This window comes from Parus major, chromosome 4, assembly GCF_001522545.3.
Source record: "Parus major isolate Abel chromosome 4, Parus_major1.1, whole genome shotgun sequence".
NCBI lineage: Eukaryota > Metazoa > Chordata > Aves > Passeriformes > Paridae > Parus > Parus major.
The window spans coordinates 14,695,377-14,722,497 of NC_031771.1; the positions used below are offsets into that span (position 1 = coordinate 14,695,377).

At 41.3% G+C, this 27,121-nt stretch overlaps 1 protein-coding gene across 17 annotated transcripts in view; it reads left to right on the forward strand.

The window, feature by feature from the left end:
- The window catches only part of ADGRL3 (adhesion G protein-coupled receptor L3), a 489,797-nt gene that overhangs the window by 60,249 nt on the left and 402,427 nt on the right, over positions 1-27,121 (forward strand). The gene's annotated exons all lie outside the window — the stretch shown is intronic.

Consider the following 27,121-nt stretch of genomic DNA (forward strand, 5'->3'; position numbering starts at 1 on the left):
TGCGTTGGATTGTTTGTCTTATCTCAGTCCATTTCATTTTCATGCAAGCTTTGGCCAGTCTGTAGGATTGCTGATTGAATTTGTTCAATTAACAGAGACTTTCATGTTACAGAAGTGAAAATTCTTATTTTTAAAATTTCTTGCCGGAGAGCTAAAATGGCCAACTGTGGATGAACTTTTCAGAAGATAAGAAACAATTAAAGTTGAGTGTCATGGCTGTGATTTTCCAGAATACTGGAGATCTTGTGGGGTCACACTTGTTAGATGTCCAACTTATTTCTTTTTTTTTTTTAATATAAGATTTTATTTTTAAAGGGCAAGTGTGCAGTATTTAAAAATATAATCTGATGGCAAATTGTTGTGCACACTGAAAAGAGTTATTTTTGAAACAATCAGGTAAGTGACTAAAGATACTTGTTATACTGAAGAAAAGAAGAAAAATCTAAGTATTTGGTCCATTACAATACAAGGGGGAAGCTCTGAGAAAAGTGCTACACCATAACACAAAGCACTGCAGAATGGAGGAGTTGAAAATAAAGGCACAAGAATATCTTCAGAAAAAGCTGGTGTAGTTGGCTGAGGTTAGAAAAGTACAAATACATCCTCTGTTATTTGTGAGGGCAGAGGGCAACTTGTAAAAATAGTAGGTAAATTTCTCATTTATGAATTTAATGAATTCTGTGATTTGTAAGGCCCTAGGCCATGTTTATAAATATATATATTTATTAAATTGAAATTATTTTTTCTCCTAAGTCACTGTGAAATTCCTTAATTCATTTGGCATGCCTTGGCCACTACAACAGCAGAATAATAAGAGAGACCTCTGATCCTGGTGTGTGCACATTATACTCTACTGTATAGCAGCCTGCATTTCCTAGCAGTACTCTTATCTTCTTCTCCTTTAAAGCAATACAATTTAACTTTGCAGGCCCTGTCATCCAGCAGTAATTTTCTGTCACTGCAGGATACCAATCCCCTGTTTGCTGCTCAGATGCATTTTAGCACTTCACCCTGTTAGAACACATCGTTTGAGGGCTTATGTAGATGAGGGATCTGTAAGCTGAGTCTCTTAAAACTGAACTCACTGTCTTGTTTCAAACATTCAGCACTATATTTTACCATAGTTACTTTATTTTGGTCCTTGTTTTATATTTGCTTTTTGACAGATTGAAGAATAGGCAAAAGGAAAAAACACCTAAAACCATCCTCTGACATCTCCCTATTTTTAATTCCTGTGGGTAGTTCTTGTCTTACAACTAGCTTTGCATGGGATCATTGAATATGGTTTTTCCTAGACCACTGTTATATTTCTTTACCCATTCATGACCAAATTAGGTTTGATTTTATGTTTAATTTACTAAGACTAAGGGGAATAAGGCTGTAGAAAACACAAAAAAGGACCTCAGAACTGTTAAATGTGGGAAAAAAAAAGAAGAAAAAGTTTATCAAATAGGACAATTTAATTGGCTTAAAGAACATAAGAAGAAAACATAATATGAGAGAGTAAGGAGAAAAGCAGTAGGATCTTATGCAGAGCATTGAAATGCTCCATGTGTATATAAGCTCCTGCTTTTACTGTGTGGATGTGGGAAGTCAACTCAGTAGAGCTTCTGACTTGTGAAGGATTGGAATTTAACCTGGTCTAGCTGTGAGTTCCTCTTGTTTTATTTTCTGTGTTGAGTATAGACTGGTGGAGAAGTTTGGGAATTTGTCCTTCCTTGCTACACCACAGCTTTTTACAACACAATGGTTTTAAATGACTTTTAAGCAGTTTTGTGGTTGCTAAATTCACTTTTCCTGTGATTCAGTGTGATTTTTAGATTACCCATTTTCAAATTTCTCTTCCTTTTTAAAAGACACACTGTATTACTGTTCTTTGAGCCCTGTGGAAATTGTAAAATAGGTTCCATAAATAATAGATGAGTAAAAAAAAAAACCTCTGTCAAAAAAATTCAAGAGTTCCTGATCTCTACAAGATTAAGCTCTCTACCCTTGTGCTCTTGAAAAAAAAAACCACCCTAAGATACCATGGCTTTTTGGTGCAAACAGACCAAGTCCCACACTTGTTCCTGATTCTCAGTTCCTCCCCCTGCAAGTAAAACACATGTTTTGTCCAGCTCAAAGCCCCCTGCTTCCAAACTGTCTAGTCAGGTTCTGCATTTGCACAGACATTGCAAGTTCTCCCATCCAGAAGGTTCCTGTGGAGATTTGGGGGCACCTGTGCAAGGCTGGTTTTGCCCCACTCCCTCTCTCCCTTTTCCATGTTAGTGATGCTGAATCCTTCCTGTGTGCTGAGGAAGGCAACTAAGTGCTGGGGGCTGGAGAAGCAAGGGAGAAAACTACTTTTGGTGCGGGTTTTCCCTAAGTGAAAGCTGCTTTTCAGAGGGCTGGTACTTGGCAGAGAGGCCTATGAAACTGTGTGTCATAAAGTGGAGACTGACCTTCCTTTCTTTGCCACAGAGCTGGATCAAGCCGTGGTTCCTCTTTGACTGCTCTGCAGAATTGGTGATCCTGTAATATACATGACAGTGAACATAACTGGGGAAGGAATCCTCTTTCTTTCTTTGACTGTTTTTAGGATATGTTGTATTTCCTTACTTCCTTGGTTGTTTATTTCTTCTTAAAGGTGTGAAGGGGCAGAAGCGTCCAGCAATGCTTGGCAGCCTGGGGTTTTCAGGGAATAGCATCACTATTTTTCAGAATAGCATCACTAGCTGTTCCCTGTTTACAAAGGAGATGGTGGTGTGGGGTCAGAGCTGAAAGTTGTGATTCCTGGCATGGCTAGAGGTGGAAAACATTGTACTGCTGGGGGCTGAGGCACCTGCAGCAGGAAGGGCTGTCATTACCTGGCTGAGAGAACTTTGATTAAGGAAAGATGGGATCAAAGGAAGAGCTGTTTGAGCAAGTTGTCTTTTTGTTTTTTTAATTTGAAATCACATTGACTGAAATAAATTTGGGGTGGAGAAAGAAAACGGTAATTTTAATGAAGCAGCAAAATGTTGATGATGAAATACAGTTCCTCAGGCTCCATTTCATCATAGCCTGTACCTTTAAAATCATGGGCTTCAGGGGGCAGAGATTGTAGCATCTATCTGTTCAGGCTTTTATTTGACATGGTTGGGTAGGCTATTGAATTCTTACTCCCAGCCTTTAGCTTAGCTGTGTACTATATGTTCTCCACAATACCTCAAGCTGAAAATTGATCTCTGGTCAATACTGTGTGATGATTCGAACCACTCCCGTAATCAGCACCGCTCGTTGAATGAAGTTCGTCGTGGGAGGCCTGATTATTGTCTCCACCAAGACTAACCCTACTGAAAGGGCTATCAGACTGTCTGAATTTGGACACTTTGGACAACTGCCATCAGGAGTTATCTGTGCTTCCAGAAAGGGCTAAATTGAGCAGAGATGAAGTGCTGGTGTTCATTGATTTCCCTTTAAAAAAAATAAAAAAGTAACAACTTTTTTCTTTTTTTCTTTCACTTCTGGCTAGGTAGAGCAGAGACAGCTTTAGCTACATGTTCTAGGTGTTGCAATAGCATTGCTGCAGTGATGATGCATCTTTTTTTACCTGGTGTCACATTGTCTACAGTACACACTGGAAGATTTCAGGGATGCTTTTTAAGGAAAGGCTTTTTGTAAAAAATGCCATGTAGTGTAAAATAGCCTGGCTACATGCTGTGGATGAAGTAGAACAAAAAAGTGCCACAGATGAGGCTGAATACTTACCAGTTTGTGTATCAGCCTCAGTACAGAAATTCTTGATCTACTGGAACAGGAAAGAAGAACTGCAGCCTTCAAGTAAGTGCCTGGTTAAAGGAATTCACTGTGTAAAGTGATTTCCATTGGGTCATTTCTTGGTGTACCCTTGTTTTACACTATGAAGCTTTCTGGTGCTGTATAAGCAAAAGGGACATACTGTACCGGCACAATGAAGAGCTTAGTAGCAGCTAATAATATTTAATTGCTTAGATAATAGATAATGCTGTTTATTTCTCCTATGCTGTGTTCAGGAGTACAGAAGGTACAGAAAGTGTGTTGGATTTTTTTCTGCCCTTTGTAGTGTAGAAAATTTCAGTAGTGCTGGTGTGACCTTTATTGGGAGACCCCATTTCATTCTACAGGAGCACATGCCACTGATCTTTACTAAAAATGCATTCAAAATAGCAATAAGGAATGAAGTGCAAATACCATGACTGCATTTACTTCACGGAATGTTTTTAAAGCTAGTGTGGATTAGGGCATGCCAAATTTTAATCATGGAAAACCAAGGGGTGAAACTACAGCACTGCGCACTGTTGCCTGCCTACTCAAAGAGCTTTATGCAGTAACAGTGCATGGTCCAGGCTTGCTAATAGCACAGTTTGTCTTCCCAGTGACAACTCCTCTGCCTCTGACTCAAGGACCTGGACTGAAATCTTAATCTTGCTGCAAAGCTCTCATTGACGTGTATGGACTTTGCTTCAGCTCCGTTTGATGGAGCGCAGTGGAAGCTTTAAAAGCATTCAGGCCAAAGTCTCTTCACCAGGGGTGTTGTGCCTGTTTGTCACCAGATAACCCTGTGTCTTTTAATAGAGTTAAAGCTTCGTGGGCAGGCTCTGCCCTTGTTTAATGCCGTGGCATTGTTCCCATTGGCTTCAAAAGGAGGGGGCACTTAGACTGGGACTCTCAAAGGCCCTTAGGACCCTAAGTCCCATTCATTTCCTGATTTCAGTGGGACTTAGAGTTCTAAATCCCTTTGTGAATCCAAGCCATAATGCTCTACTGTCTAGGCACAAGTATTAACAAGAGTTCTCTTTTTATCCTCTTAGCATGGTAAGCCTGGAAAGTGGAGCTCTGTGTTATCTTCCCTGTGCTCCTGAAATAGGCTGAGAATATGTGTAGCTGTTTAAATATGGAAGTTATCTTCTTTGAGTTTGGATTATCATCTCCTCCAGAACTATAAAAACAAACAATTCTGGATGACCAAGCTCCTTTTTGAGCTGAAACTCTACAGGATGGGTGTTGGGGTGAAGAATGGGTAGCATGAGTGAAGGGGGAGGAGTACATTATTGCTTTAACCCCTTTCTGTCCTCCTCCCAACCTCCCAAGCTTGGTTGCTTGGGATGTGCACAAAAATCATCTATGAGACAAACTGTTTCCGTACTGGTAACCATGAAGAAGAGCCCTGTGCCATAGTATCCACAAGCACTTGATACACAGAACCTGTGGGGAAGCTAGGTACTCACTAGTGGGGCCATAAAAAACAAACTTAAGTAAGAAACCTTCATGAGAGCCTCTTACAGCCACTCTTGCAACGCCAAGTGAGTTTTTTGCATCTGCTTGCTCGTTTCCAAATCTATTGATAATGGGCCTGGTGTTCAGCTGATGCAAATTAGCTTAGTGCCACCAAAATCAGGTCACTGCCTATGTTGATTTAACTTGTCTGAGTAGCTGATACAGACCCTCTGGTTCTTCTGGTGTTAAACAGCTTTCCCTCTGTAGCCATCTTCTAACGTTCAAGAGCAATGTGAGTCTAGAAATGATTTTGTGTAGAAGAAAAAGCTGTATGATGTGTTATGTCAAAAGTAAATAATGTATAGGCTTACAGAGGATCTAATGATTAGTTGTTGGCATATATTCTTGATAGATTAGGAATCCTTATCCCATTAATGGGTCAACTCTTAGCCTCTGTGATAAATAGCTGGGATTGACAGAGAAGGAAAATGATGAGGTGTATTCTCTTTGCTTATGGTGATTGTAAGAAAAAAGGAAAAACCCTTTCACCAAAGTGTATAAAAGACCCAGTTGATCTACAGTTAGTGCTGGAAATGCTACAGTGGTGCCACTTAAATCCTGCAGTTTACAGTAGAGCATGTTTGCAGCTGGTAAGGCTTTAAATTAACTGATTTTGGGTCGATTTTCAAGTCCCTGAAATACGAGGACTCATCATCCTCCACTGTTTCAGAGAGGAATGAGTTATTAATAGTTGTGCAAGTTAATGGGGATAGAGAACAGCATGCTCATGCATTTAGTGGCCAGAGGTAACAATGCTGCTGGGGTTAATTCTGCTCTTTCCCTAGTGAGCCATGCTGCTGAGCCAGGATGAGCTTCTCCAGGGAGCACTGCAGTGTTGAGTTTCTTTCTCCTTCTGTTGTGGGTCACTGTGGACTTGTGCCTATGGCTTGTGCCACAGTTTTCTCTGCAAACGGGGCCCTTCCTGCTTTTGGATAATCTTGCTACAAATGAGTCCTAAGTGCAGCACAGAGTTTTGTAATTGGAGAGATCTTGATCAGTGAGGTTGTCAGAAGAGTTGCATCCCTCAAGGGATTCTTCCACACTTGGTATCTGTTTCGCTACTTCAGGTATCAGTTGGGTCTGAAGATCCTGAGAGGCTCAGAGCACAGCTCTGAAACAGTCGGTTTTTCACAGGGCGGTCAGAGGGATTTCCCTGCTGAATTCGCAGTTCATGGTAGCAGAGAGTGGCATTCCAGGAGGATGCACAAAGTACCTAAGCACAGTGTTTAGCAGGGCTGGCCCAGATATCAGAGTGGGGAGGGCTGGCATTGCAGTGGACTCCAGACTGCAATTCAGGTGACCTGTGCTTGCACACCATTGATTTTTCATCTGACCTTGCACAAGGGGCATAACCTCTGCCTGCCCTGGTTGGCCATCTGCGCCACAGGGACAGTGCCACTGCCTCTTTCATGGTCTTTGTCCTCAGACTTATTGAATATATATTGTTCAGGGCAGAAGGGGTTTTACTTTACGTGTGTGCAGTACTTAGCAGGCTGGAGCTTAGGACTCCACTGGGATTTTTGGGTACTCTGGTAGTAGTAAAATAATGAATGATAGCTCACGTGCTGCTTTCCTCCCACTTCATCACTATTGCCATCCTGACCCTTTCCTGCCTATAAAGTTCCCACATTGGCTTTGAAATAGTCTCCCATGACTGTCAGTCTCTGCAGCGATTGATGGGTGATGTGTAACTTACTCCACCAATGGGCATTTTTCATTTTTAAATCATTACTAGCTGCAGGTGGCTTGATTTGGGAACAGTCTGAGTCTGTAAGCTCATTATGTGCTGAAGCTATGTTAAAAGTTTAATGGAGTAGCAAAAAACCTAACCTGGCATGCCCTGGCGAAGTTCAAGGTGTTATTCCACCATCAGGAGTAATTGTTGAAGCTTCCACAAACTTTGTTGCATCTTGGCTTGAACAGATATACTGGAAGAAAATGTCAAAATGTTTGCTTGAAAGTCTGCAATTAGACTTGCTGGGGAATGGTTATAGAATATATTAGACAGAGTGGCTCTTAAATAATCTTCTTAAAAGCAAATTCATCTGGTTCTCAGAATTGCTTTCTCTAAAATTGCCAATTGCCATGACCAGTAGGGCTCCAGTGACTCTCAGGAATGTATCATTTGTAAAAGTGATGGGAGATTAATTAAGCAGAGTTTCATCATCTGGTGGAATAGCTAAAATACATGCTTGCTTTGTGGGAAGTTGGTAGTAACAGGGATGTACATGTTTCCAGTGGCCAGAGGTGCTGCTGTGCATTGGGGAGGCAGCACATTGCCCCTTCTTGTCACTTTGGCAACTTCCTCAGCTCTTCTCTTCATGACTTTGGTGGTGAGGCAAGAGCAGGATGTGGCTGGGTATTGCCTTGGGCATCAGGACAGGACTCAGGACTCTCAGGACAGGAGGAGGGGTCATTGTCCCTTTCAAGAGAAAGCCAAAAATGGTATCCTTATCTTTTGTGGTTTCCTTGGGTGGCAGTTTGTCTGATAACGAGGGACTCAGAGATACCTACTTAATCCCAGGGTCTAAAGGATGAAGCTTTTCTTTTCTGAATTAGCATAAAAGAAAAAAAAAATAAGATGCCTTCTGCATGTCATGTTTGACTTTCACTGGCAGCTTCTGCTTCTCCAACTGTTGGTTGCTAAAACGTGTGTTTGTTGTGGGTGGAAAGCAGGGTAGTAAACATGATCCTCTCCAAACATCAAGCAAATTTGGTGTCTCCCCCCACTCCCTATTTTGAATCACAAATTTTTCTTTAACCCCTTGTAAATAATTTGAAAATCCATGTTATATGCCTGTGAAGGATAAGTGTAACTGTAAGATAAGATACTGTGAGCTTAAGCTTAAAATCTTCATGGTTCGTACTTTGAATGGTTCTTAACCACATATCTTCCTTAATTTTATTTTTAAAGTAGAAGTTCCTATTCCACCTTCTCCTGGAATTAAAAATGTCTTTGTCATTAATGATCAAGGTAATTCAAATAAGGAAAAAAATCACATGAATTTTTAAAATGGGTCCAATTCATGCTTTCTTTCTTCTTTTTACCCTGCCCCATGGAAACGATTATAAATGTATGAGAAAATCTATGGTTATGCAGGTCAAATTATCCTTCAACAATGATATTAATGTTTTGAATCTTACTCTAATGGCCACATGTCAGAATTTTGGAGGCTCAAATTTACTGATCCTGATGTGACTTCATTTTCTGGCTACAGGAAGAAACTGTAGCCTTCAAAGACCAGGAGCAGAGAGGGTTCTGTAAGCACTCTCCAGTGCATGGAGGATGCTTCTAGCAAGGTGCTGATCATTTTGTGATGTCCCTTCTTGGGCAAGGACGTTAGATAGCCAGACCTCTTCCAGGTCTGTTAGAAATCCTGTAGGAAAAAAGGGGAAATTTCCACCCTAGGTGGAAAATATGCTCTAGCAGATGAACATCACTGTCCTGATCACAATTCTTACTGTAACTTCTTTTTATTAAGATCTGAATACAAAAAACAACTTAGATGGTTATAAGATGTTACTGTGCAGTTTATTTCTCCTAACCTACTAGAATGTATCCTTGCCTGAGGCAATACAACATGCTGTCGGATGTCGGAGTGGAGTTGTACCAAACATGAAAAAGAAAAAAAGAAAGGAAAAAACCCTCTTCATTTTGTTCCAGCCTTAAATGCAGCAAGATGGCAAAGAAATCCAGTGTAAACCTTTAGGCAGTCTATGCCTTTATTGCAGCCCTTGAAAATAATCTAGTAAACAATCAAACAAACATAATTTGGAGTGAACGGTGAAATGCTGTGTTTCTCTTTAGTCAGCTCTCTGCAGCCTTCAAAGATATATTAAATGTCTGTTGGAAGGAGGGTTTGTGTGTAGTCAAAGGGCCATGCTTTATCCTAACAGTGACCTGATTGCCTAATTATTATTTTCCCCCAACTAGCTATAGTTGGAAATACCACCTAAATGTGGACTGGAAGGGTTGGTATCTGCTTTTACATTGCTCTCTTTGTGTTTCCCCTTTGTGCTTCAAAGATTTGCTGTTAGTGGCTTTGTGTTTTCCTCCTGCAAGCAAAGAAAAAACCCCAAACCAAATAATTTTCTCAGGGGTATGAAAATCTCAGCATCAAATTTGAGATTTGGCAGTAGAATATTTAAAATATTTTCTGATTTAATTTTGTAGAATGGTACCTGGCAGGTCAACAACTCATCCTCTTAAGAAAGCATTATGTTTCCTAGTCCTAAGATCATTGCATGCCAATTGTTCTGTATATACATGCATGTACATATATACATATATATATATGTATGCATCTAAATGTCTGTGTATATATATGTATATTCAGTAAATTTAAGTAAATGGGGTAAGTAATCATATCTTGTCTTCCCTGGAACCATTCCCTCTCAGCAAGGTTAACCTGCTCGGTAGCAGGGGGTAAATTCTTTCTGAAGCACTTCTGAGAGCCAAGTGCTCAAATACTTGAAGAAAGCCTGAACTCAGTGGGCTGTGGGCACCTCAGCCCCATCCCCTAGGAATTCCACATTTGCTGTGTTATTTCACATCCTGAACCCCATCCCACTGCTGTAAGAAGGGACAGTGGATATACAGTGAGCCCCTTCACAGTATTTTCTGTTCGCTTGGCTGTGGGCCTTATATTTAATACCTGCAAAGTATTGAAATGCTGAAGACACCGTTGTTAACATAATTTTGACTCCTTTGTGCTGTTTGCTTCAGATGTATTGCTCTGCTTCAGAAGCATTGATGAGTCTGTTTTCTCCTGATTATTGCAGAATATCTGTCTCTCTATCTTTCTGTGTATTTACTTGGGTGGCTGCAGAGAGGGAAGTCAAGGTTGGAGAGCTCTACCTACTGGCTTCAGGTTTGGGGTCAGACTTGCCCTCATAGAGAATGTGTGTTGTGCTCTGTTTATCTGAATCATGACCTCCCCTGACTTCAGTTCTGGGTTTATGTGCACTGAACTTTTGCTGTGGAAATCCTTGGTTGTCACTTCAGCTTTTCTTTATCTTTCTGGAAGTTCAACTCTTACTTCAGCTTCTCAGATTTACTCATGTTGGATGTTTCTCAGAAGAGAAAAGGATGCTGCTGGTGACTGGGAAGGCATGAATGCTTTGAGCACCTTCTGCCTCAAGACAACTCAGGTCTTCATAGAAAGCTCTTGGAAATGTGTGCATTGAGTAGAAAGGAGCAATGCAGAAGGCCATTCAGGAGGAAGGAGACAAGGCATCTGGCAGCACGAGAAATCGCCAGCATCAATTGTATGGGGGCATCCAGTTTAGGAAAGGCAGAGTCACGAATCAGTTCCCTTTGCCAGGGGCCGCAACAGAGAAATTTATAAGCAGTCCTGTGCAGGGCTAGGAGTTGGACTTTGATGATCCTTGTGGGTCTCTTCCTACTCAGAATATTCCATGATGCTGTGATTCTTTGAAGTGCTGCTGAGTGCCCAGTGCCTCCCAGCACTTGCCCGCTCTCATCTCGCTGGGTGCTGCCAGCTCTGCCTGCTGGGCTCTGAGTGCCTCCCAGCCCTGCCATATTCTGCTGAACATGCTTTTTCCTTGCACAGCTGCGTTCCTTTTCCTGCAGTGGAGTCCCTTGTGAGGCTCCCTGCCTCAGGAATTTGCTCGTCAGCCTGCAGGATTCAAAAATAGCATCCAACCTTCTGCAGGGACTCCCTGGCTGGAGTAAACAGAGCAGCCCTGTGCTATGACTCCACACACTTCAGTAGCCAAGCATTTCCTCTGGGCACTTTGCTCTTGTTTACCTGTGAAAAAAAAGTAACTGGCACTTGGGGTTCTTGATTTCTCCAAAGCCTTAAGCTGCCTTTGGCTGACTTCCATCCACAGCAGAGAAAGGAAGAAAAGCCTGGCTGGGCAGTGCCTGGTGACCTCGCCATGGTGACTCTTTTGGGGAAGGAAGGCAGTTTTGGTTCCAGATGCAGACTGGCTCCACACAGCTTGCTGGGGCTCTGTTGCTGCCTCCCAGTCGAGTTGAGAAGTTATGCGAGTCCAATTTCCCCGCAGAGGAGTGCAGTGCTGCTGCCTCCCTGTGCCAGTTCTTCCTCCCTGGGAAATTAAATAGCTAAAAGGTATAAAAAGTTCATGTGGACTCTGGAAGCAAGCCTGTGTTTTGGGGTCCCATTGCTTTCTCTCTTTTATGCCTTACTGGTATTTATGGAGATTTTTTCTTTGTGAAGGATTTGGAAAGTCTGCTCAGTCCTCCCTCTTAAATACGTGTTCTCAGTGTTGCCTCATTTCCAGGCTAAGGCATAATGTAGCTATCAAAGCCTCCTCCTTGGGCTCACCATGCAGTGTAGCATATTTTTGGCCTTAAGCAAGGGAAACAGATGATAAGCTGAAGCTAGTTATCCTTATGTTGAAAGTGCCAGAGTGGGGCCAGCAATCCCTGCTGCTGTGAGTATGAACCTGCTGCGGATGCCTCACCTTCCATTATTCCGTGCCCCGTGTCAGCTGCTTCTTTTCAAGGCACTGCAACATCCTAGGAGGTTACTGTGCAGGGAAAATGATTAATGTAGAGTCCTGCCTCCACATGTCCTTGTGAAGCAAAGTGTTAAATGCCCATTTCTTGTAGTGGTGAGAGATGGCATTTTTCTCCTCACTGCTTGTCTGTACATACTTTCTGGGTTTTCTTTACTTTTGATAGTAGGAAAAGTGCTGACTGAAAGATACAGATCCTCATCCTAGACTTGGCTTTCACGTGAGGAACTCTGCTCTTGTCTTCAGAGGGTCCTGAGCAACATTGCTAGGGGAGAATGCACAGGTGTGGTTTAGGCCAGGAGAGGAATTAGGAGAAAAAGGAGCATTGCTATGTAATACCTGCAAATCAATTCTGTTTTCCTTTTTGAGGGTTCAGCCAAATTGCCTGTCTTCAGCTTCTGTTACCAACAAAATATAAAGATGAAACCACTGTGGTGGCCAGAAGGGATGCAGCTGCAGGAGGAGCACCAGGCACACCCAGCAGCATTGTCCCTTGTGCCTCACAATTGCCTGTTGATAGTTGGAGTTCCTGGGAAGCTGTCTGTGCTGCTACCCCTTACTGAGGGTTGATTCTTGCAGGAAGCATGTGAAATCCTACTCTGACAACTTTAATGAACACAAGGCATTACTCAGGAGGTTTCCTGCCTACTGTCAAAAATGCCAAACCTCTTGGTTGCCCTCAAAGACCTGGAAGCCTTGAAGCACTTGCAGATTTTCCTGCTGTTGCTGTATTCTGTGTAACAAATAACCCAAAGACAACTTCAGAGCAGTATGGCTCAGATTGCAGTACAAGACTATCAAATGATTTCTCTAACTCTTTGACTAATTTTGCTCTTTTTCTGGAAATGGGGGCTGTGCCTCACCTGCCCTCCATCCAGTCACATAGTTGAAGTCCCATGGGAAATACCGGCACATTAGTGCTTTCAGAAAGGCAGGAGTGTCCTTTGGCTAGTCAGAGTTCAAGGGAATACAGTTGTCTTTTCAGCAGTAACAAGTGGTTGATTTTGTGATCCAGCCTCGTATCTTAACCCCCTGGACTGGGAACCCACTTGGACACAGGTTTATAAGCTACATATATAGGAAAGACAGATATTTGGCAGATGTCAGAGACTGTGTTTCACATGTTGCAGTGATACTAGATTCTCTACTTTTCCTTTTAACATAGCCTCTGTTGTACTCATTCCTGATGATGTGAGATGTACCAGCTCCTTTCTGGATCGTATCCCTTGCTGTATTCCTCTTGGTGTAGTCAGCAATGTAGTACGAGACAATTATGATTATTTACTCTGCAAAGTGCTGTGATTAAATGAAGAAGCTGACTGGTAAGCATCTTCCAGGATAAGTCCTCTGTTATTTGGAGAAAAAAAGAGGACCTTCTAAAACTCTCTAAAAGATCTCTGAAAAATATTTTATTTATTTGCCTTTATATACCCCCTTTTCTTTGCTATTTAGATGGATAGAATAGTATTTTCTGAGCTGTTTTAACTAAATCGTAGCTGAGATGTGACTCCAAGGTAGGGACTGCTATGAAACAGAGCTGAACAACAGCAGGATTTTAGTGTGTAATGTGCAGAGCTGCTGCTGATCTGAAACACTTGCAGCCTGCCAGTGCTCAGGTGGTGGGTGGCTGTTGGCTCAAGGTGCAGGACTCAAGTCAAGCTGAAGGATGTAGATACTCAGGAAATAGAGGGCCACAGACCTGCTGAGCAGGACCACAAATCATGCATTAACTTGCATTTTCACAGTGCCCTGAAGATGATAAAATGCTGCCTAAATGTTCACTTGGGCTTCGGCATGAAATAAATCCAATAGAAACATGGTTTAGGTATTATTTTCAAAACATTGCAACTGGACAGAGAGTTTTTGTGGTGGTTTTCTGGTTTTGTTCATTTAAATATTTATGAAAAGTATGGGGAAAATATTTCATTATGAACCAAATCTTGTGGTATTCAACTGAGATATCTTCATATGTAGTTCTGTGGTGTAACTGCAACACCAAATCCTGCAGATTCCTTTGCTTTTGTGGCTACAGTAAAATGTGTATGATGACACTGAGGAGGGCAGTCAAACTTAGATGTAGCCCTCCCCTGACCCTTCAAATTTTGCAACAGGAGTTATCACTAATTTCGTTTTTTCTGGAGCAGGGCACAGACCGACCAGCAATGACTGCACTCACTGTGGCTGGAGCAGTGAGCTGGAATCCTTTGGCTGGCGTTACACAGAAACCCAGAGCAGCTGAGCCATAAGTCCCCTTCAGCCTGGAAATGGGAGAAGCTGGGCCAGGATTCTGGGGAATGCTGCCCAAAACAACAGGCTTTAAAACAGACGTGCTAAAACTCCGGTGGCTCATGCATGTTGAAAGCTGTCTTGCGAGTCTCAGCCACTTTATCCAGGTGACTGAAGGCTTTAGGACCAATTTGGGGAACCTCAGCCTGTATTCCTGGGATGATCAAGGCCTGAGGTGCAAGGACCTATAAGGACCTATAAGGTCCTAGGAAATTATAAAAATATATAAGGAAGTTTGTTGGATTTTTTTTTCCCCACTCCCAGTAAGCCTTGCTGGGTAAGACAGTCCCTCTCAGTTTAATGTCTTTGTGCTCTTCATCCTCCTACCGTGCTGTGCAGAATCTCAGCCTTTAACATTTTTCACCTTGTTGGATTCACTGTGTCTATTAGTACAGCAGATGAGTCATCCAGCATATTGAAGTGCAAACCTTGGGAGAAGATAGCTCTAAAATTGCCTTTTCTACTGGAAGCTGATAAGCTCATTACATATGCAAAAAAGGGTACGTATATCAGGCAAAGCCAATATATGACTTGGTAGCGAAGACCAGTCGGAAATACAAAATATATGTAACGATGAATTTAAACACCATACTAAATCACAGCTATGCTGTTTTATTGGACATTCCTTCCTCAACTATGAAAGCTTTAGCTATCATATAAATCTGTCTCTTAATAGTTAGCAGTTACAGTTCTTTATAATTTATTTATCGGATACTGCTCAGCAAAAATGCACCTTCCTGTCAGCTTCCTTTATATACTACATTTTGTTCAACGCTGCAAGCCCAGATTTTTTGCTAAGCTCTCTCTGCTGGTGCCATGTGAATGATGGAAGTACAGTCCAGAAGTTGTGAAGATAGGTCTTACAAGGAAGTCCTTGGTGCTGCTGGCAGTGAGCAAGGGCTTGAGATGGGCTTCTGCAGGCTGCTTCTCGCACTTATCCTGAGGGACCATCCACTGCTTAGGGTTTGCTTAGCACTGTGGGCACTGGGACCTCTTAGGGCAGTTCAGAGTGAACATGGAAAATGTACATCAGATGTCAGGGGTTGCTGGTATCCCAGCTTAGACCAGTTGCTATCATTTTTATTGCCCTAGTGTGATGTGCTTTAGTGGAGACACTTGTTCCAGATGTAGGAATAGGTGTGAATGTCTCTGATAAGTGTTCAAGGAGATCCCAGCCAGCTAATAAATTGCAATTTGAGGATGTTGAACATGAGTTGTGATGCTGGTCAGGTGTGTGTACAGACTGCCTTTCAGGGTGGTTATCAGCTCAGCTGTCATGGTCCCCCCCAACCATCTGGTGTGAAGCAGCCATTGACACCTGGGAGCTGCCAGGGGTTTGTCCATCCTTCTTTCCTTTTAGGTCATTAGTGTCTCACCAGCACTTCCAGTCACTCAAGAGAGTGGTATATTCAATCCTAACTCTACCAAATGCTTTTTAATTTTTCTGTCCAGGGTTTTTACTGATAAATCTAATACTGGATGAAAGTATACTGCCTCTCAATATTCTGCTAACTGACTAGCATTTATTTTCGTTCTTCATATTATTTAACAATTCTAGTCTCCTATTGTCATTCACCTGATGTCTTTTCAACCAGTGTTCTTGCTCTGGTAAAATGTTTTGGGTACTGTGTATCAATGAGGAAGCACCAGCAGGATTTCTCAGTGAGGTTCAGCAGAGAGCAGGTTCAGAAGACGCATTTCTCTGTGGCATTCAGCTGCTGGTGCTTTTTGACCAAATGACCTCTGTAATAGTTTATGCAAAAATAAGGGAAATTTAAAGCGCTTTTTTGTTCTAATTACTAGAGATCTACCTTCTTCATTTCAGGTCAAACAACTAGTAAGATCTTCTCTTCCATGTTAAGGAAATCCTGAGCAGTGCTCATCATATTAAGAGCTGATTATTCCTTTCATATTTCTACATTTTCACAAGCCAACTGTGAATAGAAACAGTAGTATCCTTTGAGACCTCCATGTGCACGCCCTTAAAGGATCACCCAGTAAAAGTGCACTTTTTCTTCCTGCCTTAATTTGTTTCTTTTAATTTCAGAAAGGATTAATAATTTATGTGGCTTGTGGAAAACATATCAGCCAAAACCGACATGCCTGGAAGGTAGTCAAGTTTTTACTTTTGGCTTCAACCGAGTGCAGTTTTCTAGAAGTAGAAAGTATCTATAATGTGGGCTTGGAATGGGTAAAAAAACCCCACCCTGTTAATTGGTGCTTTTGTTATCAAGTATCATCACACAGTAGTTTTGATTTACTCGAAACCAGTGTCTCTGCCAGTTCCTGCAATAGGTTTTTTTTCACAGCCATCCCATTCAGTATGTCTCTCTAATTTAAATAAGTAATTTAGCTCCTTAAAAAAGCATATGATTACCTGGAATACTTTCCTGCATTTTTAATTTGCTTTTACTTGTGTCAGACTACTGATGACATTGCAAAATGAAATGAATATTTGATTGCATAGTTTATAGCAAATGCAGGTCTAATTGCTTAAGCCAGTCATGTTTATATATCTGATGCCATCTAACTTCTTTTGGAAAAATACAGCAAGACCCCCAGTTTAGCAAGGGCCCTTAACCCCATCCTTAACTTTCATCCACACTGTTCTTATGGAGGCTGCTAGGACTTGTCAGTTACTTGCAGCTGGGAAGGGAGCTGGCTCGTTTCCCTTGTGCAGGAGTAATGCTGAGGTTTACACCTGTATTAGGGATGGTGTGGCAGCGTGAGCTGGTGGGTCCTGGTATCTCAGAGCATGCATAGAATTAAGCTCATACTTTTAAACCGTGCATTTGGCTGCTTTGCTTAGTAAAATGCACCCATCAGCTGAATGAGAAGTGCTACTCTGAGCATCCATCTTGTCTGAGATCCAAGGAGAGGCCAGGAAAGCGGCGGTTTTGCTGTTTGGTCAGGCATGGCAAACCCAAGTGGCAGCTTGGCAGCAGTAGGACTCTTCTGTCACGGATATTTAAGCAAGTTATTAAAAAACTTATTCTTGTCCTTTCTGTGAAAAATTGGTGAGAAGTTGAGAGATGATTTGTTTATGCTGGCTAACTGCAAACAAAACTTTATTGTTTACCTTTAAAAAAAAATTAGGGCAGAACCAAGCAAGAAAATTTAGAAAGTAAAAAAAAAAATAAATAAATTAAGCTGTTGAAAAGCAGTGAACTTCTCAAACATACAAAGAAAATGTGTGTGAGTGCGAGCTGGTTCTCTGCTACCCATGGAAGACTAACAACAGTTAAAATTCGTTCATCTGTTCCAAAGGGAAACCCAAAATTGGATTGATTATTAACTAATAATAACTATCCCTTTTGTATCACAGCACATAACTTGAAGCACTTGTTCTGAATTCCAGAAGTTTTTGTGGAAATGGAGGATTATTCAAATTGCCTGCCTGGAGTTGAGCAGGTAGCAGCCCAGCACCTGGTTTAACTGATGGCCCTGTATGGTAGGTGATGCTTCACCTGCATGGCATGGGGTGACATATTTGTGAAAGCCAGGCTTGAGTGTCTAAACCTTCATTAAAACTGTTGCAGGGTGATGCTGGAGGAGAGCTCCTGAGGAATTTAAAGGGATTGCAGGTGTGTGGCAGATATTGTTGGAGGCACGCCATTAAAGGTATGAGCAACCCGTGCCAGAAAAGTTTCCTGTACACCTAGAGCAGCTCTTACTCCCCTTTGGCTTGGGATGTATCTGACACTCAGTCCTGGAGCTGCCAGGAGCCAGGGTCCATCTGCTTGTAATCTGTTCCACTTTCTGGTGCAAAGAAGAAAATACTTCTAATGTGAAATCCATTTTAAAACACACATTATTTTTTTTTTTTAAGAAAAAAAAAAAAGCCCCTACAGCTGTTTGAAAGCTGTTCGGAAGTATGGTATATTAGAAATAGTCCCAGCTGAAATGGATTAGCAGGCAGAGTTCAAGTGAGGAGGTCAGATTTGTAAACTGAATTCAATTTATCTTGTGGCACTGCAGTTTATCACATGGCTGCAGGAATAAAGAGATGCCACACACATGCACATATTCACACCTAATAATTTAAGAAAACTGGAAAAGGTCTTAAAAGACATTAAAAGGCTTTTGATGACATCATGCTATCTGAGGTAATAAAACAAAGATGGTTGAAGTCAGTTCCAAAGCAACTCTAGCCAGAGATGTCTTTATATGCCAGTCTTTATATATCTTTCATGTTTGAGGAAAAAGATGATTGAATCCTAATACTGCATAATAACTGTGTGAGGAGACACTGATTAAGATTTTTCCTGTCATGAATTTCTTCATGCTACATTTCATTTATTTATTTTACCTTTACAGAGATTCTTTAATGTCCAGATTAGCTACATTTACAGGTCTTTAAAACTTGTGGGATGGTCTGCCTTGTAGAAGATCGAAAGAAAGCTTTTTAAGGGCATGACTGTGTAGTTTCCTTGGAAGTCCCTCTTTTTGGGAAAATTTTATTTTCTTCTTTAGAAGGAGCAGGAGCCTTTCTTTCCTTCCTTTTTAAAATCTTCGTCATGAGCTGGAAGGTTTCTCATTGGATTTGTGCAGCAGATTGTTGGATAGTTGATTTCATGAGGGTGTCTGCTGTGGGACACTCTGCTTTTCTGGTGGCTTCAGGTCCTGGTGGTGCAGAATTTCCAAGGCCTATCCTTGCCAATGCTGCAAAGTTGGTGATCTTCACTGTTTTGTTCACCTGTGATACTTTCCCTGACAGGATGCAAAGCTCATAGAATGAGCTTGTAGAAGGAGCCCTTGAAAATCTGGTTGTCTTGGGACTTCTAGATTGGACTGTGTTGTCTTGAAACAGTGTGGCATGTTAATAATCTTTAGTCTTGTTATGGGTGTCACCTAAGCTTGTGCCTGTGTGTTCATCATGCTCTGATATGAGAAGGTATTCTTCTGTCCTTCAAAAGAGGTTCACTCGTATCATCAAAACTGAAAAGGCCCTCCTTTTGGAGGAGGACTGGCTGCTAAGCCACTTGGAATTAAAAAAGGTCAGGATAATTCTGCATTTCAGTCACATTTAGTGCTAAGTTTAATGATAGGGACATTTTTTTCAAAGACACTTGAGGTGATGTAAACTCCAGGGAAAGATGTTACTGTCACATTAATAATAATTATTTAGAAGTATGACAAACTCATCTTGAGAAGCCTCTATTAGACACAATTTTGGAATGAAATTTAAAGTAGAAGGTAATTTCTAGATGCAATTAAAAACTTGTCAGAGTGGAGAAGCAGCCACTTTCTGTCTCATTTTGATGGGAAGCACTGTAATGAAGTGGCTCAGCCTGGCATTTTCCTGCCTGCAGCTTGATCATGGACAATCCTAGTGCAGCATCTGATGCAGCTGCATTTCTGATGCATTGAGTTCTAAATGTTCTCAGAGGCAAAATGCCCCAGACTTGTTTTCTATGATAATTTTCTTTTAAGGACCTTTTTTTTAACAAGTCCCTGAAGCATCAGTACCCTGTATTCCAATTACAATCATTTCAAGATGTGATCCCTGTAGAGTACTGTGCATTTGGTATGTTTGCAGCTTTTCCTCATCCTCACATGCCAGTTGCTAAAGGGATAGTAACTGGAGCATGCCTTTCCAGGCTGCATATTTCTGAACTCCTCTTTTGCTTTTGCCTGCCTATCTTTTATATTATTAAGGAGTTTGGTGTGTGCAAAAAATGCGTCCACCACAGCCTTGGGGCTTCTTTGATTTTAGACAAACCCATCATGTTTTGCTGTTTATGCATCCCCATTCATCACTTCCAGTTATTCCAGTCCTGTAATTCAGCCATGAATGGACTTTTTAATTTCCATCTAGCCCCAAGGATAAATTTCTTTGTTCCTCAGTCTGGTTTTGCCACCTGCATATCTTAGAGCCTCGTTTCAAGTTAACAAACTTCGGTGAATGGCATTAATGCAAGACTATGAAGGGTCTAAAATGTCCATTACATTCTGGTGTCCATGTTTTTGTCTTAACATTTCTCACAAGGAGGACATTTAATAGCCTAAAATCTATGAGTGTTTTGTCTTGATTTCTCGCCAGGCTGGCTTTTTCAAAGGAGGTGGTGGTGACTAAGCAGAGAGAGCTCATTTTAAATCAGAATTTTTGAACTTGATGTTCCTCAAACCCTCAGCACCATGCTTAGATCATGTCTTAGTTCACATACAGTGTGTGACCTGCAGTGAGATCACTATTGGACCATCCCTTTCTGGTGCATTTCTATGGTTTAGGATGCCCTTGGGCTGCCAATTGTGGCAGACCTTCATCAGTGCCTTCCCAGTGTCGGGGGGTGCTGACAGCAATACAAAAATCAATTTAGCATGGAAAAAAAGGAAACCAGTATGTCCTAAGTTTGGATGCTGGTGTCTGGTGAGATTTTTGATTTCTGTGTATTGTTTTGGTAAAGATTGAAAGAGTTCTAAATTTGTGCAGTGCTAGGCATTTTATGGCATATTTAAATGTCTATAACATAATTCGCTTTACCATCAGAAGGCATAAATGTCAGCCTATTGACACATTATAAAGACACAAATGGAATGTAGCCTGGCAGACTGGTGCTGGTTTTGAGGTTTAATAGTACATCTGTATCATTTATCCCAGCGGGAAATAACACAGGATGTTGCCTTGTAATTTTTTACTACTGTATAATAAAATGTAACCACAATAAATGGTGTCTAAGCAAGTAATGCAGCAGATTCTGGATTTTGTCCAGTGTGCCTTTACCACTTAGGTTAGTTTTGCACCCCTACAAGTTTAGGCAAGATGCAAGTTTTTTTGACTGGATACAAACAGCATGTGGATCTCTTTAATGTGTTACATACAGATCAATAAAGACATTTCTGAGCATGCCACCTCTTAATTGGCTGGTGTTAACTGTGTGCTGGTTCATTCTTCTTTAGGTCACTCCCATCCTAAGTTGAACTGTCCTTGAAAGGGTCTGTTCTGCATTTCTGCACTTTAGGAATGTCTTTGCAGGTTGATTGCTTTCCCAAATGTCCTCTCTGTGATACAGTGTTATGTGCAAGTAGGCTTTTGATAAAAACTCGGGTGGCAACGTTTCATGGAAGTGTTATGGGATTCATGCAAATGGAGAGCAGGGATTTTGAGTGTTTGTGTTGGTTGAATTTCACTTATGGTATATTCCCTGCTCAATGCTAAGGGGGCATTCTTGCACATCATTCAGCATCCTGGAAGGTGCTGTGTTCTGCCTGATGCCAGTCCTTTCCTACCTTCAGTGTCTGGGCTGTTGCACTGCTGCAGGCTGGGATTTTTTTTTTTTAATTAAAGCCATGAGAAGTCTGAGAAAGGAGTCGGCACCCAGCTAGGCACTTCTGCAGGGGCCTGATAATGCAGAAGGGCTCTCTGGTTGCTTTGTAACATCTGTCCTGAAATGTTCCAAGTGAAGAAAAATATGAAAACATTATTCTGTGCATATGAGAGTGCTGCACATTTGTAAAAAGACAATTAACATAGAAATGAGGGAAGCTTTTGATTCATCAAGTAGATTCAACAGACTGTGTCATTTCCTTGATTTTCATTTTAATTAGGATTAATCAGTTTTATCTCCTAAGGTCTTTGCAGAGAATTTACACGAAACAGAAGATTTTGGTCAGCAGTGTGCCAGTGTAATAGCCCCTACTTGAAGAAATCCAGCTGTGGCACGTATAACCAGGATTAGATTTGGCAGGGCTCCAGGCTTCCCTCTCCTCTCTTGTTAAATGCCTTGCTGTTGCAGGGAGCTCTCTGGATCTTCCAATACCAGATCCTGGGTTTCACATAGCTGCCTGGTTGCTTGCTTCAAAAACCACTTGGAAGCAGTACATTGCGTGGAAAAAATATCTCTGGGATGCCAGCTTGAAATAATGGCTGCTCTCTGCTTCAAAGACCGGCTAGAAAAGTCTCGCTTAACCCCAGCACCCATTGGTCCTGACAGCTGGGAGCTAGAGCCTGCTGAGACAAAATGAAGCTGACCTTTTTCTCCTCAAACTCAATATATTTAACAGAAGCATTTGGGTTTGGATGGAGCTTCAGATACATTAGAAGTGGAGAGTGAGGGAAAGGAGCCAGGTAATTCTATAGGAAGGAGAGAGCAGCAAGTCGGTGGCCTCACAGGGAAGCAGCAAGGTTTGAGTGTGTGTTCTGCATCCAGCAAAGAGGAAGCAAGACTCCAACATGCCCTGGCTCTGTGTTGCTGTCTTGGTGCTGGGCTGTGTTCTCTTTCTCTTTCTTATTTCTTAGGTTTTTTTTCTTATTTTTCGAAGTCTTATCCTACCAAGAAAAAAAAAAATAAAAAAGAATCTTTGAAAATGGCTGCAAAACCAATGAAATCTTTTTGGTTTAGTTATTAGACGTATTTTGGAGTGGATAAATTTCATCATGGAAATTAGAATAATTTGCAAACACGAAGAGCATTTTATTATGATTGTTTTCGGTACCTGAAATATCTTGCTATGAAAACTTCCATACTATGTGCAAATGAAACTTTAGCTTCCAGTTTGTTTCTTTAGTGGAGAGGACATAATTGTTCCAAAATACGTGAAATGTGAATGTTTTCCTGTTAATTGTAGGAGAACAATATTTCATCCATGTGGGTGCTATAACAGTAAATACCAAGTGTAGGCTTTAAGCATCTTGTACGCTCAACAGATTTGAAAGCCACTAAGTGCATGAGCAAGAAGAAAACGGAGACAGAAGGCAAAAAACGCTGAAGGGAAAATCCTTCTGAAAGCTCACAAAGCATTTCTAAGCTTACAGAAATGACCTGCTCCGTTCCTGTTACACAGAAGTGTTAAAATGAGAGCAGGCGACCCCTTTCCCCCAAATCATTCATCTGTTATGTCTGCGATGTATTTAGACTGAATCCTTTCCCAGATGCTGCGGATCTGTCGGTTCCAGGGGAAATTAATGGGATTTTACCATTTGCTTTGAGGAAAAGAGGACTGGACTTTCTCCTGCTGTCTTTGGCAGGAAGGAGCAAGGAGCTTTCCTGTCTGCTCTCCTTAAATATTGCGTCTTTTTAAGTTCTTTTTGCCAGATAGCCTATTTTGTATTACTGCAATATAACATGCTGGAAAATTACAGAGGTTAATGTACAGCACTGTGATACACAACCATAATGGTAGACTCTAATGTTTTTTAAATGATAAACCAAAGGCATTTGTAATACGAGTTGTAGTGAATTGCCTGCACTTCTTGCCAGACATTAGTTTAGCATTGCTTTTAATATTTTATGCACTGAAGTTGTTTGTAAAGACTAAAAGCTTCACTCACTTTGCACACTTGTGCTTTGTTCTGTCCCTGTACAAAACACAACAGAACCACTCTCTTCCTGATGAATTGTATGTCAAGAAGTTCTATCAAATTATAGTTATACTGCATTGGAAAGATTTTTCTACTGATCACTGAAGAATACATCGGATTTATGGTGTCATAACTGAGCCAAGTAGTTAGAAATCTAACCTTTCATAATATCACAGGTTGCATATTAATGTTTTAAATATCTAAACCACACATGAATGACGTAGGACATTTTTACTTTAAATGTTACTGTAGAGATTTGACGGTACATAATCCCATTAAAACAGAAGAGTGCAAGATGAAACGACCCATTTGCAATTATAATTATGCATATTGAGATTGACCATTCTTTAAAAAATTGGAAGTGCAAGGTTGAGAAGGGTGCTTGAGCAATCACTCTTTGTTGAGAGCATTGATGGAAGAATAAAAAATTTGAGGGGGATTGATTTGTCAGTAATCTGCATGAAAAAGTATGGGGAGCGTTTCTTTGGAACGTGAAGGAGAGGTAACCCTTTCACTGTCGTGGTTAGCTTTGCTTGGAGAGCCACCACAAAAAGCCATGATCAAAATGAGAACAGCAGGTAACACCGAACTACTTCTCCTGCTCTTGACACTTGATAAATACAGAGTATTAGTTGATCAGCTTAGTATTGAAGAGTCAGCATGGCCTCATGAGTACTCCAGAGGAGGTGGGCTTTGTTCTAGCTCTGTCAGGGGCCTGCTTTTTGACCTTGAGCAAAAAAATTTTGTCTCTTTGCCTTTCTTTCTGCTATTCCTTGATTGCCTTGTCTTTGTGGAGGATGAGCTCTTCAGGAGAGAGATTTCTTTGCATTGTGTTCTGTGAACAATGAAGTCTGAGCCTCGCCGAGGCCTCTAGGGGCATCTCTAAAAGAAATTATAATTGTTAGCTTTAATCACTTTCATCAAAAGAGCTTGGTAATGGAGGGTGTCAGTGTGGAGGATTTGGAGAAATCTGTAGGGTGCCTGTTAATTAAGTCACCGTGGGTGAAAGTTGCTGATTGGATTTCCTTGGGCTGATGCAGAGATGCTGATGCCTGGGAGCAAGTCAGTGCTGCTCCATATGGGTTTTCGTCCCCAAAAGCAGGACGCTGACGCTGGGTGCTCACTGCTCTGCTTCTGCAGAGCCAGAAGAGAGGTGCTTGGTACGTTTTAGCAAACAAAGCTTTTTCAGAAGCCTCCTACTGGTTGCCTAAAACTTCATGCTCTTTTTTTGTGGATCCGTCTGGTGTGAGCATTTGCAACAGAAATTGAGTTCCTTGGCTTTTTGCAGTGAAGACATATCCTTGGAGAGTGAGCCATCCCATCTTGATGGGGTCTCCTCCTAGCCTTTGCTGTTGTCAAAATAAAGTGTTTATCATTGCTCTCCTTATTAGCAGCTTCCAGTTTGGGATGGAGGTGCAGCAGCATGCCAGTTTGCAGATTAATTACCCTTTTTGTGATGCAGAGCAATGCGCCCTTGTCCTCTTTGAGTGGATGCATTACTCACCATAGTGAAAGATTCAGAAATATTTAGCCACATGAACTCCAGCAGCCATGTTGGTAAAAGTGGGCTATGTTGAAGTGTCTCCATTATTCATTTAGTAGTAAACTTGGGAGGTAGAGCCCCCTCTCCTTAGCATCCTGAGTGAGACCCCTTTCCGAATTGTCCAGGCAGAGTATGACCAGGGAAGCACTGGGGAAGAAGCAGCAAATGCTTTCTGAGAAGCACTGTAGGTTTGAGGGCAAGCAGGTTAGTCAAGTGAGGTGAAGAGCAGACAAAGAGGATCAAAACAAGGCTCCCTTCATAAAGGGCAGGACCTCCACTGCTCTGAGCATTAGGAGTCAGAGGTAAAGCAATGCCTCTTTCTTTCGTGTGTTTATTCTCTGTTTTAGGGCTAATGCCAAATCCCTGTGGTTCCTGCAGCGCACCCCTGCCAGTGAGCATTGACTCTAACAAGTATTTTGCAAGATCTTTGCTCTTGCAAGAATCCCTGTATGGTTCCCTTCCTATTTTAGTAAGAACAAGAATTCCCCAATCTGCATTTGAAATCTGCATAGAAATAGCATATGGCAGAGGCCAACTCAAGGTTACACATTTGGCATTTGGGAAGGGAAGGCAAGAAAAATTTACCAGTCAGTACACTCACATTATGATAAAATAAAGGTGAGCTGGGAGAAGAGCATGTGCTGAATCCTAAAACGACACAGAAGAGCCATAAACCACAGTGTGTTGTGCTATCTCTAGTCCTTTATGCTTCAAGCAGAAGTAAAATGTGGGGTATCATAAATGAAACCAAAGATCTTGTTTTAATTTTATTTTAAAAGCCATTGCAAGGCAATGGGGATAACAAACATTGACTTCTTCAAACCAGGCAAACTCTGCTCTGTACTGCTCCCATCAAACGAGAATTATTCTCCAAAAGCTTCTTGTAACTAGGTAAAGGTTTTGCTATAAAGCACAAGTAGAGTAGTCTAAACAAATGGCATTTTTCCTAGAAATAAAGTATATGGATGCCCTTACGAGGTGTTGCCTGGTCTGCTCTACACTTGTAAAAGTGTTTTTTCATAGTGAAACTGTATATATTTGGTCAAAGTCCAGGGCTGAAAATGGGTATAATCTGTGTATCTAGGGACTTTTTTTTTCATTTGTACAGTGAGGAATAATAACTGGCCTTACCGCGAGTTTGCCTGTAAATTTCTTAGATGATCCAAAGCCTGTTTATTGCTTACAGAGACAATTTTGCTGACAGGCAAGCTGGAATAGGTCTCTTTTTCTTCTAGATCATCCATACTTGCCTATTATAGAGAAATCACTCAAAAAGCAGCATGCATGCTGGACTCTCAAGCCTTGTTTTAAGTTTTAATTTACTTGTCTGACTTCCAAGGTTACTGAATGCAAGAAATTGCTTCTTCAGTACATAAATAAGATGAATTACGCGTTAGGGACCAATGCCTTGGCCTTGTTCTTCTCCTGCTCTCAGGGGAGGATCTGCTGAGGAGTGCTTAGAGCTGGGGTGCGATTTATATTTTTTTGCTATTGAAAATTAAAGTAAGACTGTTCTGGATTAGCTCAGATGTGAAACTGGAGCCCCAGGACCATTTTTTCTTTGGACTGAAATTTTTGAAGGTGTAGGGTGGTCCAGGGTGTGGATCCATGGCAGCTGAGCGAAAGCTGTGCTACAGCTCTGGTTGGGAAAGGCTTGGGGACTCACTGTTGTAACTGGAACAATTGGCCCCAGTTTAACACTGGATCCTTTTTTAAATCAGCCTTTTAAAGTTTTTTTCATTTCAATACACTTCTTCCAAATAGCATGACCTGTGCTCTTCCCTACAGGTTGCAGAAAATGAACTGGGTTTTTAGTTGTTGTTGGAAGCAAAATTCAGGCTGGAGGACTCATTACTGTTTCCCTTGCATGAGTTTTTAATTATATTTTCTAATTGTTTCACTGGGATGGGATGAGGTCCTGGGGTCCTGTGCTGTCCAGCTTGACTCTGACAAGACTGATTCTCACTGAAGTTTCATCTATAGCAATCCCAACTGTGAGGAGCAATTTTTCATCTGTAATTAATCCCGATAAAACAAACACTTCCAGGAGGCTGATCTGTATCCATCCATTTCATTGTTTTGTCAACTAATGTTATATTTAGCATCTAACACTGTAATTTGAAGAAAATACTGAAGATGTAAAGGGACAGAGAAATTTTAAGTTGTAGCTGCCAAGGAAAAGAAATTACTGTCCTTGCAATCATAATTTA